This window comes from Bufo bufo, chromosome 4, assembly GCF_905171765.1.
Source record: "Bufo bufo chromosome 4, aBufBuf1.1, whole genome shotgun sequence".
Classification (NCBI taxonomy): domain Eukaryota; kingdom Metazoa; phylum Chordata; class Amphibia; order Anura; family Bufonidae; genus Bufo; species Bufo bufo.
In genome coordinates, this window is record NC_053392.1 from 617385336 (window position 1) to 617402523 (window position 17188).

General features: G+C 40.3%; 1 protein-coding gene across 1 annotated transcript in view; it reads left to right on the forward strand.

Annotated features, from left to right (window-relative positions):
- Positions 1-17188, forward strand: part of LOC120999701 (zinc finger protein OZF-like) — a 479279-nt gene that overhangs the window by 23808 nt on the left and 438283 nt on the right. The gene's annotated exons all lie outside the window — the stretch shown is intronic.

Consider the following 17188-nt stretch of genomic DNA (forward strand, 5'->3'; position numbering starts at 1 on the left):
CTCTGCAAAAAAAAAGTAAATGTGTAAAGTACTTTTACCAAACTAGTCTTTGTCCAGTACAGGCCAGCATCACAGGAGATGTTGCAGGAAGCCCAGCAGGGTAGCAGGGGAAGGTGGGGGAGAAGGCAGTTTTGTAGATCCAAGGAGACCAAAGGATTTCTAGAGTGATGGGATTCAGCTAAGAAGGAAGTTGCCAAGGAGGGCCAGGCAGCCTAGATCACAGGAGGTAGATCTTGATCCTGAAGGAATCCTGGGTCTGAGAATAGATGAGCCTCACCTATTTGTGACAAAAAGGGCAAAGGGAATCGCCAGTGATCGGAGATCCCTTAGTCCTGAAACAAGTCAACCAGTGGTTTTAGAATGACACGTTGCACCAATATGTGGTGGGGAAAAGTTTATATCAGTGTGTTTATGCAGGGGATGCTACAGGTTATTGAAGATAGTAGTGATCACATTTCCTGGCTTGCAATTGTCTCAGAAAAGCTGCAAAAATATAATTTTTTTTTTTCATTTTCCAGTGGAAGACGGGATGAGCAACTCCTATGGACATCTCCATTCATCTTCCCAACATGAAGCAGAAGATAACAATACCACACAAGATGATTCAATAACTCCTAATGTACCCTCAGTCCTTCACAGCGGAGATCTATCCACTGATGCCGCTCGTCACAAAAAACCTTCATCTAAGCAATTACTGATTGGTAAAACAAGAGCTAAACAGAAATGTGGGAACATTTATACTAGTGAGAAACCTTTTAAAAAGAAATCTAATCTTTTTTTGCATGAGAGCAATTGCAGAGATAACGGGTCATTTTCATGCTTGACATGTGGAAAATCTTTTAGCATGAAATCCATTCTAGTTAGACACCAGAGAACTCACACAAGGGAGAATCCATATTCATGTCCTGAATGTGGGAAAGGCTTTAGCAGTCAATCAAGATTTATTCGGCATCAGAGAACGCACACAGGGGAGAAGCCATATTCATGCCCAGAATGTGGGAAATCTTTTAGTCTGAAAACGTGTCTTGTTAGACATCAGAGAACTCACACAGGGGAAAAGCCATTTTCATGTCTTGAATGTGGAAAATGCTGTAGTCGGAAATCACATCTCATTTCCCATCAGAGAACTCATACAGGGGAAAAGCCATTTTCATGTCTTGAATGTGGAAAGTGCTTTGGTCGGAAATCAGGTCTTGTTACACATCAGATAACTCACATAGGAGCACAGCAGAGAACTCAAATAAGAGAGCAGTCATTTATGTGTCCTGAATGTGGAAAGTATTTTCCGGCGAGATCAAGTCTTAACTATCATCTAAGAAGTCACACAGGGGAGAAGCCATTTCCATGTCTTGAATGCGGGAAATGTTTTGGTCAGAAATCAAATCTTGCTAGACATCAGAGAAGTCACACAGGAGAGAAGCCATTTATTTGTCCTAAATGTGGGAAATATTTCACCTGTCAAGCAAGTGTTGTTCGACATCAGAGAACTCGCACATGTGAGAAGCCATATTTATGTGGAAAATGTGGGAAGTCTTTTATTCAGAAATCAAGACTTGCTAAACATGAGAGAATTCACTTAGAAGAGAAGCCATTGTAATGTTTAGATTGTGAGAGATGTGGAGCTTCATTGCGAGACCTGCTGCCTAATCATGTCTTCTGTATAACTTAAAACAGTTGTCTAGTTTCCCATATTAATGACCTATCCTCAGGAAAGTGAGTCAACCACCAGTATGCACCTGAAAAAGATGAGATCTGTACACCCGCTAAGGATGGGTGCTCATAGAGGACCGTGGTCTGTCTATATCTGTAAGAAGATCTATGGCACACCAAAATTGTTTTGCAAAGTGGTACTTTAATACATATTGTGCATCTTCACATAATCATTGTGTATATTTTTGTTATCCAGATATTACGAATAAGTAAGTTAATTGGCCATATAAAGTGTCCCAACGTTTCTGTCAAGACTGACCTTTTCCAAGGGATCTGAAAAAGATACAAAGTAGCAAACATAGAGTATTTGGAGACACAAAAATGATCATATCCTAAGTGTGGAAGGAAGTGGCTAATAAAACCAATTTAAAACAAATACAACATGATGTCACAAGTCCACAGCGGGGTATATGAAGTTTGATAGAAGCAAAAAACAAGAATATAAGGTAATCGATCTATAGGTATCCACCAACTCCTTCAAAAGTAGGAATATATCAATTTTAAAATTAATCTCAAGCAGTTACATAATCAACAGAATAAACTTATTTGTGGGTAAAGATACATAAGTGCAATTCATTAGTAGTTATCGTAAATGGCAAGTATAAGGCAGAGCAAGTGTGGTGGATAATAGTTAAACATTGCAGTACCTGTGGCCGGGGCAAAAGAGAGATCATCTGGATGCGGACGCCGGTCTGGTGTGCCGCATATTTATCGTGGAGCTAGAATGTAGCGTCAATCGAGAGGTCACGTGATCTGGAGCGTGCGTTTGCGCACAGTGGTACCGCGACTCCTAGGGGAATTACTGGCAAGCTGACCAGAGCGTGGGGAGGACAGAATAGAGGGATATGGTAATGATACATGTATGTAGATAGTGTGTAAAGTGGTGTGTGTGTATATATATATATATATATATATAGGGGAAATGTATGTAGTGTATAAGATGTAATGGATAGTATGTGAAAGTAGACTGGATGTAACAGAGAATCTAATAATCAAGGTCTAATGTAGTATGAGAATGATGTGGTGGGTGAGGGAAAAGAAAGGAGGAAAAGGGGAGGGTGGAGAATAGAGAGTAGAGATAGAAGATAGAGAATTAGAGAGGATGGGAAATCAGGGTAGTTGAGAATCGCCTAAAGACGAATCAATTCTTATAACCTATTGAATAATAAAAACAACGTATTAGGAATATGTTATAATTATGGCTGAAGGGTTACGATTAAGGGGAAACGGGAAATGGAGGGGAGAGATGGGGGGTGAGGGGAAGGAGAGGGGGTCTCACCCACGTTGTTTAGAAAGCTAAAGGCTAAGGTCCAAACTAACGAATCTGCAATAAAGGAGATAACACATCAGAATATTGTCCATGTCTAATAAAAACAATTAAATATTACAGAAAAAATCGCACTCTCGATTAAGTCCTTTCGGAGACCAGGTATCCAAGCGATGTATCCAGAAGGATTCACATTGTTTTAGGAACAGTGTTCGATTACCGCCCCTCCGTGGGGTAGAGACTTGTTCCAAAACTTGAAACCGTAGAGATGAAGCATGATGGTTTTATTCCTTAAAGTGGGCAAGAATTGGTAAAAGGAGCTGTTCAGTTCTAATAGTGGATTTATGTTTAGAAATCCTGTCCCTAACATTTTGTGTGGTTTCGCCAACATAAATCGGGCCGCACAGACATTTGATGAGGTATACTATGTATGTAGAGTCACATGTGAAAGATCCATTAATAGAGTATTTCTGACCGGAATGTGGACGTGTGAAAGTGTTCCCTTTAATGACGCTAGAGCACTGAGCGCAGTGAAGACAGGGAAAAGTGCCAGATTTAGGGGTCTGTAGAAACCTTTGTCGAGAGGTTTTAGTAAGAGGTCCAATATCTGCTCCGATTAGGCGGTCTCTTATATTCTTAGATTGTTTATAACAGGTTAAAAATTGGAGTCTGAAACTCCTGTATGTTGGGATATGCTTGAGACAGTATGTGCCATTGTTGTCTGATGGTGTGTTGGATTTTAGGTGCAAGGGGTGGTAAGTCAGGATACATGGTATTCGATTGGATGAGGCATTCTGTGTACCTTCAGTATATAGTCTCCTGGGCTTCTGTTGGAGTGAGTGTTCAGTGTATCCTCTCTGTGAGAATTGCAATAGCATCTTCTCTTTTTGTGCAATGTGGACAAATTAGTAACAATTCTTTCTACCCTTGTCAATTGTGATCTAGGTAATGACATCTTGGTGGCTTTTGTATGGTTGCTTGTATAGTGTAAGAGGCTGTTTCTGTAGGTAGGTTTGCTGTACAAATCAAACTCTATATGGCCCTGTTCATCTTTTCAGAATAAGAGTGTCAAGGAAACTAATTGAGCAAGCATCGATCTGGACAGTAAAACCCAGTTCAGGGTATATATATTGTCTAAATATTGGTGGAAGAGGAGGGCACTCGATTCGGGGTCCTTCCATAGATGAAAATATAATCTATGAAACGTAGCCATATCGTGGCATGCTGTTTGAACAAAGGGTGGGGGTACACAAATTCTTCTTCAAAATGAGTAATGTACGCATTAGCGTAAGGCGGGGGCCACATTGGCCCCTATTGCCGTCCCTCGTTTCTGGGCATAATATTGGTCATCAAAAAGGAAGAAATTTTCTTGTAACACCAAAGAACGTAAAGACCCAACAGTTTTCTTGTTGTAGAGGAGTGAGTGTGGAGGTTGTGGAGAGCAAGTGAGCAGTAGCACTGATGCCTTTGCTATGTTCTATGGATGTATAAAGGCTGTTAACGTCCATAGTGATTAGTAACGAATCTGGTTCTGGTCTGGCCTGTTGGAGTTTTGAGATGAAGTCATTGATATCTAACAGGAAGGATCGTGATGTTTTGATAAGTGGGGTGAGTATGCGGTCTAAGTACATGGAGAGTGGAGACAGTATGGAGTCAGTGAGGCCACTATAGGTCTACCTGGTGGGTTCTTGTGGATTTTCGGAAGGATGTAGGAAACAGGTGTTATAGGGTGATATTTAGTCAAAAAGGTAATGGTGTCATCATCTATCACTCCTAGCTGACGGTAAGTATGGTCCTAATTTTATTGCCAATTCTTGTGGTAGGGTTGGTGGTCAATAATTCATAAGTGGTGTTGTCACCCAATTGGTTTCTAATTTCTCCAATATACATGGATTTGTCCATGACCACCAGCGCTCCCCCTTTGTCAGCAGGTTTTGTGAGGATGTTCTTATCTGTCTGTAATTCCGTACTGGCTCTTTGTTCTTCTATTGGTGCATTAGGAGTATATTTAAACTCACCCCTTACATGAGCTTTCAAAATATGCTGTATAGATTGATGTGTGAGAGAAATGTAGGTTTTGGCTGGGTGGTAGGTTCTGGGGGGCATGAAGGAACTCTTGAGTCTTAGACCAAGTGCTTGTAGTGTTAGAAGATCAGTGGTTGTCGTATCTTGTTTTTTTATTGGAGAAATCACCCTGACCAGTATGCACTGACATTGAGAATGTGTAGAAGAGATCTGGGAACAGATTTCAGTTGAGACATGCTTGAATTTGATCGATAGCGTGCCCAGTACTGACAGACTGCAGAACGAGAGACATTGCTACTCTTCCTGTTAACTGTTCATGGCTAGATTGGGCCTATGAGGTCTGGACTAAAAGAAATGCAGCCAGTGGGGATGCTGTATGTGGTCCTTGAAGTGAACTGAGCCAGGCTTAGACTGGAGCACAGGGGTACATGGTGAATCCACTAGTGGGCCCCTAGTCTCCCACCCCTTGCACAAGTGGCACATAACACAGTAGACTTGCTGCACTACATACATACAGTACAGACCAAAAGTTTGGACACACCTTCTCATTCAAAGAGTTTTCTTTATTTTCATGACTATGAAAATTGTAGATTCACACTGAAGGCATCAAAACTATGAATTAACACATGTGGAATTATATACATAACAAACAAGTGTGAAACAACTGAAAATATGTCATATTCTAAGTTCTTCAAAGTAGCCACCTTTTGCTTTGATTACTGCTTTGCACACTCTTGGCATTCTCTTGATGAGCTTCAAGAGGTAGTCCCCTGAAATGGTTTTCACTTCACAGGTGTGCCCTGTCAGGTTCAATAAGTGGGATTTCTTGCCTTATAAATGGGGTTGGGACCATCAGTTGCGTTGAGGAGAAGTCAGGTGGATACACAGCTGATAGTCCTACTGAATAGACTGTTAGCTGCTTTTTTCTTGTCATAATACAAATTCTAAGTAAAGAAAAACGAGTGGCCATCATTACTTTAACCCCTTAAGGAGACAGCCTTTTTACACCTTAGGACCAGGCCATTTTTTGCAAATCTGACCAGAGTCCCTTTAAGTGCTGATAACTTTAAAACGCTTTGACTTATCCAGGCCGTTCTGAGATTGTTTTTTCGTCACATATTGTACTTCATGACACTGGTAAAATGAAGTCAAAAAAATTATTTTTTTTGCACCAAAAAATACCTATTTTAGCAAAAAATTTAAAAAATTTGCAAATTTCAAAGTTTCAGTTTCTCTACTTCTGTAATACATAGTAATACCCCCAAAAATTGTGATGACTTTACATTCCCCATATGTCTACTTCATGTTTGAATTGTTTTGGGCATGATATTTTATTTTTTGGGGATGTTATAAGGCTTAGAAGTTTAGAAGCAAATCTTGAAATTTTTCAGAAATTTACAAAAACTAAATTTTTAGGGACCAGTTCAGGTCTCAAGTCACTTTGCGAGGCTTACATAATAGAAACCACCCAAAAATGACCCCATCTAAGAAACTACACCCCTCAAGGTATTCAAAACTGATTTTGCATACGTTGTTAACCCTTTAGGTGTTGCACAAGAGTTATTGGCAAATGGGGAGGAAATTTGAGAATTTCATTTTTTTGTCTAATTTTTCATTTTAACCCATTTTTTCCACTAACAAATCAAGGGTTAACAGCCAAACAAGACTGTATCTTTATTGCCCTGACTCTGCTGTTTACAGAAACACCCCATATGTGGCCGTAAACTACTGTACTAGCACACAGCGGGGCGTAGAGTGAAAGGTGCGCCGTTTGGTTTTTGGAGGGCTGATTTTGCTGGGCTGTTTTTTTGGCACCATGTCCCATTTGAAGCCCCCCTGATGCACCCCTAGAGTAGAAACTCCATAAAAGTGATCCCATCTAAGAAACTACACCCCTCAAGGTATTCAAAACTGATTTTACAAACTTTGTTAACCCTTTAGGTGTTGCACAAGATTTAATGGAAAATAGAGATACAATTTCAAAATTTCACTTTTTTGGCAGATTTTCCATTTTAATATTTTTTTTACAGTTACAAAGCAAGGGTTAACAGCCAAACAAAACTCATTATTTATGGCCCTGATTCTGTAGTTTACAGAAACACCCCATATGTGGTCGTAAACAGCTGTACGGGCACACGGCAGGGCGCAGAAGGAAAGGAATGCCATACGGTTTTTGGAAGGCAGATTTTGCTGGACAGTTTTTTTTTACACCATGTCCCATTTGAAGCCCCCCTGATGCACCCCTAGAGTAGAAACTCCAAAAAAGTGACCCCATTTTAGAAACTACGGGATAGGTTGGCAGTTTTGTTGGTACTAGTTTAGGGTACATATGATTTTTGGTTGCTCTATATTACACTTTTTGTGCGGCAAGGTAACCAGAAATAGATTTTTTGGCACGTTTTTATTTTTTGTTATTTACAACATTCATCTGACAGGTTAGATCATGTGGTAATTTTATAGAGCAGGTTGTCACGGACGCGGCGATACCTAATATGTATACAATTTTTTTTATTTATGTAAGTTTTACACAATGATTTCATTTTTAAAACCAAAAAAATATTTTAGTGTCTCCATAGTCTAAGAGCCATAGTTTTTTCAGTTTTTGGGCGATTATCTTAAGTAGGGTCTCATTTTTTGCGGGATGAGATGACGGTTTGATTGGCATCTATTTTGGGGTGCATATGACTTTTTGATTGCTTGCTATTACACTCTTTGTGACGTAAGATGACAAAAAATGGCTTTTTTTACATCGTTTTTATTTTTTTACGGTGGTCATCTGAGGGGTTAGATCATGTGATATTTTTATAGAGCCGGTCGATACGGACGCGGCGATACCTAATATGTATACTTTTTTTCTATTTATGTAAGTTTTACACAATGATTTCATTTTTGAAACAAAAAAAATCATGTTTTAGTGTTTCCATAGTCTAAGAGCCATAGTTTTTTCAGTTTTTGGGCGATTATCTTGGGTAGGGTATGATTTTTGCGGGAGGAGATGACGGTTTGATTGGTACTATTTTGGCGTACATGCGACTTTTTTGATCACTTTTATTACCTTTTTTGGGAAGTAAGGTGGGCAAAATTTTAATTTCATCATAGTTTTTTATTTTTTATTTTTATGGCGTTCACCGTTCGGGTAAAGTAACATAACCGTTTTATAGATCAGGTCGTTACGGACGCGGCGATACCAAACATGTGTAGGGAATTTTATTTTTTTCATTTTTAATCAGTGATAAATGTGTTTTTTGATTTTTACTTTTTTAACTTTTTTTTTGACCCAGACCCACTTGGTTCTTGAAGATCCAGTGGGTCTGATGTCTGTATAATACAGTACAGAACAATATATATTGCACTGTACTGTATTTTACACTTGTCTGAACAGATCTATGCTTTTTAGCATAGATCTGTTCAGCACCATGGACAGCAGGACGCCTGAGAGGCGTCCTGTTGCCATGGGAACCTTCCCCGTCTGCTCAGTACAGGTCAGAACGGGGAAGGGTAAGGAGGGAATCTGTCGGGGGGCTGTCTGGGGGCTCTCTCCCTCCCCATCGGGGGGCTGCAAAGGCACAGCAGCCCCCCGATGGGAGAGGGAGGGAGCTCCCTGCGCTGTTAACCTTTTCCATACAGCGGTCCGTACGGACCGCTGTATGGAAAGGGTTAAACGGCTGACATCGCATCGCAGATGTCAGCCGTTTATACCAGGGTGCCAGCAATCGCGATCCCGCCTGCCGCACCGCCCGCCTCCCCCACCGCCCGCAACCCTCCCCCTGCACCTCCTGCCACCATAAAATCATTCGGGGGTGCAGGGGGGGGTTAATAAAACATCATTTTAGGCATATAAAGTTTCTGATCCCCGCAGAAATCGCAGCAAACCGCATTTAGCCTAGGTGTCATTTAGCCTAGGTGTCTGATTTGAGCAGGCATCGGGTTCTGATCACTGCCGGCCAGGCGGCAGTGATCGGAACAACACATGACGTACCGGTACGTCATGTGTCCTTAAGTACCAGGACATCATGACGTACCGGTACGTCATGTGTCCTTAAGAGGTTAAGAAATGAAGGTCAGTCAGCCGAAAAATTGGGAAAACTTTGAAAGTAAGAGCTATTTGACCATGAAGGAGAGTGATTGGGTGCTGCGCCAGATGACCTGGTCTCCACAGTCACTGGACCTGAACCCAATCGAGATGGTTTGGGGTGAGCTGGACCGCAGAGTGAAGGCAAAAGGGCCAACAAGTGCTAAGCATCTCTGGGAACTCCTTCAAGACTGTTGGAAGACCATTTCAGGTGACTACCTCTTGAAGCTCATCAAGAGAATGCCAAGAGTGTGCAAAGCAGTAATCAAAGTAAAAAGGTGGCTACTTTGAAGAACTTAGAATATGACATATTTTCAGTTGTTTCATAGTTTTGCTGCCTTCATAGTCCTGAAAATAAAGAAAACTCTTTGAATGAGAAAGTGTGTCCAAACTTTTGGTCTGTACTGTATATTCAATGTACAGCACCTCAATCAGCCTATGTTCATATAACAAACTTCATAGATAATTAAAGAAACTCCCCAGTTTATTATTATAGACAGGATCAGATGGCAGAGATGTCTTCTAGGTATAGAGGAAAGCTAGCCAGTATACTCTTTTCCCCAGGACCAACCTTCTCAAAGTTGCTGCAGGGATTCCCATTGTCGGAATAGTTATACTGTCTCCAATTAACAGTCTACACTCACCTAAAGAATTATTAGGAACACCTGTTCTATTTCTCATTAATGCAATTATCTAGTCAACCAATCACATGGCAGTTGCTTCAATGCATTTAGGAGGGTGGTCCTGGTCAAGACAATCTCCTGAATGTCAGAAAGAAAGAAAGGTGATTTAAGCAATTTTGAGCGTGGCATGGTTGGTGCCAGACGGGCCGGTCTGAGTATTTCACAATCTGCTCAGTTACTTGGATTTTCACACACAACCATTTCTAAGGTTTACAAAGAATGGTGTGAAAAGGGAAAAACATCCAGTATGCGGCAGTCCTGTGGGCAAAAATGCCTTGTGGATGCTAGAGGTCAGAGGAGAATGGGCCGACTGATTCAAGCTGATAGAAAAGCAACGTTGACTGAAATAACCTCGTTACAACCGAGGTATGCAGCAAAGCATTTGTGAAGCCACAACACGCACAACCTTGAGGCGGATGGGCTACAACAGCAGAAGACCCCACCGGGTACCACTCATCTCCACTACAAATAGGAAAAAGAGTCTACAATTTGCACGAGCTCACCAAAATTGGACTGTTGAAGACTGGAAAAATGTTGCCTGGTCTGATGAGTCTCGATTTCTGTTGAGACATTCAAATGGTAGAGTCCGAATTTGGCGTAAACAGAATGAGAACATGTATCCATCCTCTGATGGCTACTTCCAGCAGGATAATGCACCATGTCACAAAGCTCGAATCATTTCAATTTGGTTTCTTGAACATGACAATGAGTTCACTGTACTAAAATGGCCCCCACAGTCACCAGATCTCAACCCAATATCTTTGGGATGTGGTGGAACGGGAGCTTCGTGCCCTGGATGAATAGAGCATCTTTGGGATGTGGTGGAACGGGAGCTTCGTGCCCTGGATGTGCATCCCTCAAATCTCCATCAACTGCAAGATGCTATCCTATCAATATGGGCCAACATTTCTAAAGAATGCTATCAGCACCTTGTTGAATCAATGCCACGTAGAATTAAGGCAGTTCTGAAGGCAAAAGGGGGTCCAACACCGTATTAGTATGGTGTTCCTAAAAATTCTTTAGGTGAGTGTATATTAGTTATGTAAATAAATTAGAATCTGTAAACGAAGAGATTCTAACCTATTATCATAAATACCAAGCTAAAAAGAGGTTGTGATCTGCGCTAAGTTAGACGACAAAAAGAAGGCAGTGGTAAATCAAAATATATAATAATACAGTACAAACTACAAACCGGATTCCAAAAAAGTTGGGACACTTTACAAATCGTGAATAAAAACTGAATGCAATGATGTGGAGGTGCCAACTTCTAATATTTTATTCCGAATAGAACATAAATCACGGAACAAAAGTTTAAACTGAGAAAATGTACCATTTTAAGGGGAAAATATGTTGAATCAGAATTTCATGGTGTCAACAAATCCCCAAAAAGTTGGGACAAGGCCATTTTCACCACTGTGTGGCATCTCCCCTTCTTCTTACAACACTCAACAGACGTCTGGGGACCTAGGAGACCAGTTTCTCAAGTTTAGAAATAGGAATGCTCTCCCATTCTTGTCTAATACAGGCCTCTAACTGTTCAATCGTCTTGGGCCTTCTTTGTTGCACCTTCCTCTTTATGATGCGCCAAATGTTCTCTATAGGTGAAAGATCTGGACTGCAGACTGGCCATTTCAGTACCCGGATCCTTCTCCTACGCAGCATCACGGGCATCCAGTATGGTTTTACGGCCTTGACCCTTACGCACAGAGATTGTTCCAGATTCTCTGAATCTTCGGATGATGTTATGCACAGTTGATGATGATAGATGCAAAGTCTTTGCAATTTTTCGCTGGGTAACACCTTTCTGATATTGCTCCACTATCTTTCTGCGCAACATTGTGGGAATTGGTGATCCTCTACCCATCTTGGCTTCTGAGAGACACTGCCACTCTGAGAAGCTCTTTTTATACCCAATCATGTTGCCAATTGACCTAATTAGTGTTAATTGGTCTTCCAGCTCTTCGCTATGCTCAAATTAACTTTTTCCAGCCTCTTATTGCTACTTGTCCCAACTTTTTTGGCATTTGTTGACACCGTGAAAATTGGAATCCACGTATTTTTCCTTTAAAATGATACATTTACTTGGATTAAACGTTTGATCTGTCATCTACGTTCTATTACGAATAAAATATTGACATTTGCCATCTCCACATTATTGCATTCAGTTTTTATTCACAATTTGTTTAGTGTCCCAACTTTTTTGGAATCCGGTTTGTAATCAAATAGAAAAATCGGTGACAATAAAAAAATCGATATGCAAACTTTTAAGAAACTTAAAGTAATCTAGTGTATATATATATTTACTAGAATATTTTATTATGCTAATACCTTTCAATAAATTTTAAATCAATTTGATACCTGATTATCTCTCAGCCGACAGATATCAGACTACACCCAAATCTGGTTTATACTCTATTTTATTTTTAGTGATGAGCGGGAGGTGCCATATTCGATTTCGTGATATTTCGCGAATATTCAATTGAATTTTCGTCTTATATTCGTCAAAATCAAATATTCGTCATTATTCTATTTATCGCAAATAATATACGATTTTATTATTCGCGTATTGCGATTTTTCTTTTGACAGTATAAGGCAACGTTCCTATGACTATGGCTAGGCTAATATGTGTATTTTACGAATATTCTAAAAGACGAAATTAGAGCAATATTACGAATAAATTTGTTATTTAGAATATTCGTCTTTTTTTTTTTCCAATGTGTACTGTTATTCCACTCTGGCATACTGGTCCCCGACAAGCGTCCCCGTAACCATGGGAAGGCCTGTGCGTTAGAATATACCATCGGATCTGAGTTTTCACGATCTCAGGGAAAACTCAGATCCAATGGTATTTTCTAACCCACAGGAGTTCCCATGGTGACGGGGACGCTTGTCGGGGAGGAGTATGCGAACAACTGTACAGATAGGAAAAAAATAATGCCAAAATTCTAAATAACGAATATATTCACTATATTGCTATGTATTAGTTTTTTAGAATATTGGTATTTTATTTTCCGTATGAAAACATGATTCCTCCCTGCTTAAGTTGCTTGTGGGCCAATGGCTTATTGACCCACAAGAAAGAAGCAGGTAGGAATCATGTTTTCAGATGTTAAAAAATGACGAATATTCGATATAACGAATATATAGTACTATATTCGAAATATTCGCGAAGTTACGATATTCGCGATTCTAATATTTATATATATATATATATATATATATATATATATAGAATAAATAAAGACACCGCAGCACGTCCGTTTGGTGAAGAAAGTGGGACCCTTTATTCACCTGTGCGACGTTTCGGTCCGCTTACTGGGACCATTTTCAAGCAATACAGCATTGTGGGAACTGTGAGCATTTTATGCAGTCATAGTCAATTAACATACACAAGTGGCAATCGATAAAATATACAAAATACAAAAGGTATAGTAGATATCAAAAGAATACAAATGTGACAGGCCCGGAAGGTAGTTAAAATCAAAGCCGCGATCGGCATACATGAGGCTTCCAGGTATACATATTAGTCAATAATACAGTAAAAATACAGAAGTGACAACTAATAGTGAATCATTATCACCTGTGAATATGTGAAGTTGACAGGACCGAACGTGGAGTTGGGCGTGCTCGATGGTGGGAGGATGAACTGGTGTGTGATGCGCCGCATGGAAGTGGCGTCCCGGAACTGCTACTGCGCATGTCCGTGACGTCACTGTAAGTCAAACACATGATCACCCAGTGAAACGTCACGTGACACGGCAACATAACATATCAATGCCGTAGGTAAAGGTAAAAACCAACATCAAAACAAGAAATTCTGTGACAATACACGGATAGAACACCCAGGGTATGTGGTCGGGCGACATGCCATCTTGCGATGCGCTGTCGTCCGGCGTCAACGGGCACAGAAAAGGGGGAAGGTGAAACAGCGGCTGTTTTGATGTTGGTTTTTACCTTTACCTACGGCATTGATATGTTATGTTGCCGTGTCACGTGACGTTTCACTGGGATTATTCTCTCCTCTTTTACCTTGTTGATTCCCTTTAATTCTCGATAATCAATGCAAGGTAGTAACCCACCATCTTTTTTCTCAACAAAGAAAAATCCTGCACCCATAGGGGACACTGAGGGTCTAATATGACCTTTCTGTAATCTTTCCTTCAAATAATCCCTCATACATAACGATTAGAAGAGTAAGCCAGCACCTTCACATATGGTGTCTTGTGCAAGGACCCGGTCCAGTCCGTACAGATCCAGAAGAGTAGTAAGAGATGTCCAGCACTGAGATAAATAAGTAAAAATCTTCAGTCTTTATTTCATAAATTTAAAAGAATGCAGCTTCTTCACATAGATGATGGTGACGCTCCAACGCGTTTCGATCCATACGATCTTAATCATGGTATGGGGTAAATGCAAGTATGATGCTCCTATATACCTGGGTAGCAAAAAGCTGCACCGACCCGGTTAGGATTTTCATTACCAGACAGGTGATTATAATGTCAGCCACTCCTTGCATTTAACCCTTTACTACTCACTTGGACTTATAAAAACACAATGAAATACAGTACATGTAAATAAATAACAGAACACATCCTCCAATCCCATGTCATTCTTGGTGTAATAAAGTAGATATAAATGTAACCTCAGTATGTGAGGGGAATAAATCCCCACTTGTTTTGATGAATATGAGAATATGGTTGATAACGAGGTGGGTGCTTTCCACCAAGGAACAGTCGGAAGTACGTAATAAAATTACCATCCGACTGTGCATCAGTGGACAAGCACCCACCCAAGAGCTTCTTAACCACCTCAGCCCCCAGTGCTTAAACACCCTTAATGACCAGGCCACTTTTTACAATTCTGCACTACACTACTTTCACCGTTTATTGCTCGGTCATGCAACTTACCACCCAAATGAATTTTACCTCCTTCTCTTCTCACTAATAGAGCTTTCATTTGGTGGTATTTCATTGCTGCTGACATTTTTACTTTTTTTTGTTATTAATCGAAATTTACAGATTTTTTTGCAAAAAAATGACATTTTTCACTTTCAGTTGTAAATTTTTTTTTAAAAAACGACATCCATATATAAATTTTTCTCTAAATTTATTGTTCTAGATGTCTTTGATAAAAAAAAGTTTGAGTAAAAAAAAAAAATGGTTTGGGTAAAAGTTATAGCGTTTACAAACTATGGTACAAAAATGTGAATTTCCGCTTTTTGAAGCAGCTCTGACTTTCTGAGCACCTGTCATGTTTCCTGAGGTTCTACAATGTCCAGACAGTAGAAAACCCCCACAAATGACCCCATTTCGGAAAGTACACACCCTAAGGTATTCGCTGATGGGCATAGTGAGTTCATAGAACTTTTTATTTTTTGTCACAAGTTAGCGGAAAATTAGGATTTTTTTTATATATATTTTTTCTTACAAAGTCTCATATTCCACTAACTTGTGACAAAAAATAGAAAATTCCATGAACTCACTATGCCCATCACGAAATACCTTGGGGTGTCTTCGTTCCAAAATGGGGTCACTTGAGGGGTAGTTATACTGCCCTGGCATTCTAGGGGCCCTAATGTGTGGAAAGTAGTTTGAAATCAAAATGTGTAAAAAATGACCTGTGAAATCCTAAAGGTGCTCTTTGGAATGTGGGCCCCTTTGCCCACCTATGCTGCAAAAAAGTGTCACACATGTGGTATTGCCGTACTCAGGAGAAGTTGGGCAATGTGTTTTGGGGTGTCATTTTACATATACCCATGCTGGGTGAGATAAATATCTCGGCAAAAGACAACTTTTCCCATTTTTTTATACAAAGTTGGCATTTGACCGAGATATTTCTGTCACCAAGCATGGGTATATGTAAAATGACACCCCAAAACACATTCCCCAACTTCTCCTGAGTACGGCGATACCAGATGTGTGACACTTTTTTGCAGCCTAGATGCGCAAAGGGGCCCACATTCCTTTTAGGAGGGCATTTTTAGACATTTGGATCCCAGACTTCTTCTCACGCTTTAGGGCCCCTAAAATGCCAGGGCAGTATAAATACCCCACATGTGACCCCATTTTGGAAAGAAGACACCCCAAGGTATTCAATGAGGGGCATGGCGAGTTCATAGAATTTTATTTTTTTTTGCCACAAGTTAGCGGAAATTATTATTATTTTTTTTCTCACAAAGTCTCCCTTTCCGCTAACTTGGGACAAAAATTTCAATCTTTCATGGACTCAATATGCCCCTCAGCGAATACCTTGGGGTGTCTACATTCCGAAATGGGGTCACATGTGGGGTATTTATACTGCCCTGGCATTTTAGGGGCCCTAAAGCGTGAGAAGAAGTCTGGAATATAAATGTCTAAAAAATTTTACGCATTTGGATTCCGTGAGGGGTAGGGTGAGTTCATGTGAGATTTTATTTTTTGACACAAGTTAGTGGAATATGAGACTTTGATCAAAAATCAGTAAATGAAGAGGTCGATCTGGGTGTGTCTGCGCTCTGGATTATCTGGAGTATAAGCAAAATTCAGAGAGAATAATCCTAAAACATAACATTTAATATTATATGCTAAATAAAATCCTAAATAAAGTGTGCAAAAAAACAGAAATGCCGTATTCAGATGAGAGTGACTGCATATGGGACGCCAACTAACCTGGTGTACCCTCCTTGTTTAAATACACCTTGATTCCCGCCACTGCCGTCGGTAACGAAGGCCAATGTGTGTGCTTACCCGCCTGCACGTGAGCGTAGCGCATGCGCACATCGCTGAATGGAAACGAGGCTTGGAGCGCAGACAGAGTGCCTGATACAGATCGCACTCCTGCGCATGCGCGAGCTCGCATTAGATATCGCGAGATCGCGGAGGCTGTACAGAACAGCAGAAGAAATGAGAAGCAATTCAGGTGTCGATTACTTCTTAATACTCAGCAAGATACAATCGATCGGACAAACGAGAGTATAGCTGAATATAATGAACCACAATCAGTTCTAATTTAAAGATATTTACGGCCATTTATCCTATGTTGGATAGGTACAGCTGAAGAATAGAGATACAAACAGGGAGACAGGTCAAAGCAGGTGATCATGAAGGATAAATTAATGTCTCATATAGGGTCTTAGTCAGTATTAAGTCTTGATCTAAAAACTGACACAAAAGAATAATGGTACTAGCGGGTGATACCCATGCAAAGTTCATACTCGACTTAGGTGTGCATAATGAATTGGAAATGACAGGGAGGTGACAGTAAATGCATTCAAAAAATGACAATTGATGCATAGACGTGATGGTTTAATCAAATACCGCCCCAAAGACAGGTGGTGACGGTGACAGGAACAAGAATCATTCTACAGAAAGCAGCTGTAGTTCAGCTGCTCGTTAAGGCCATTTGGTGCGACAGTCTTTAGAAGAAATATCCGTGACTCACGTTGTAAAATG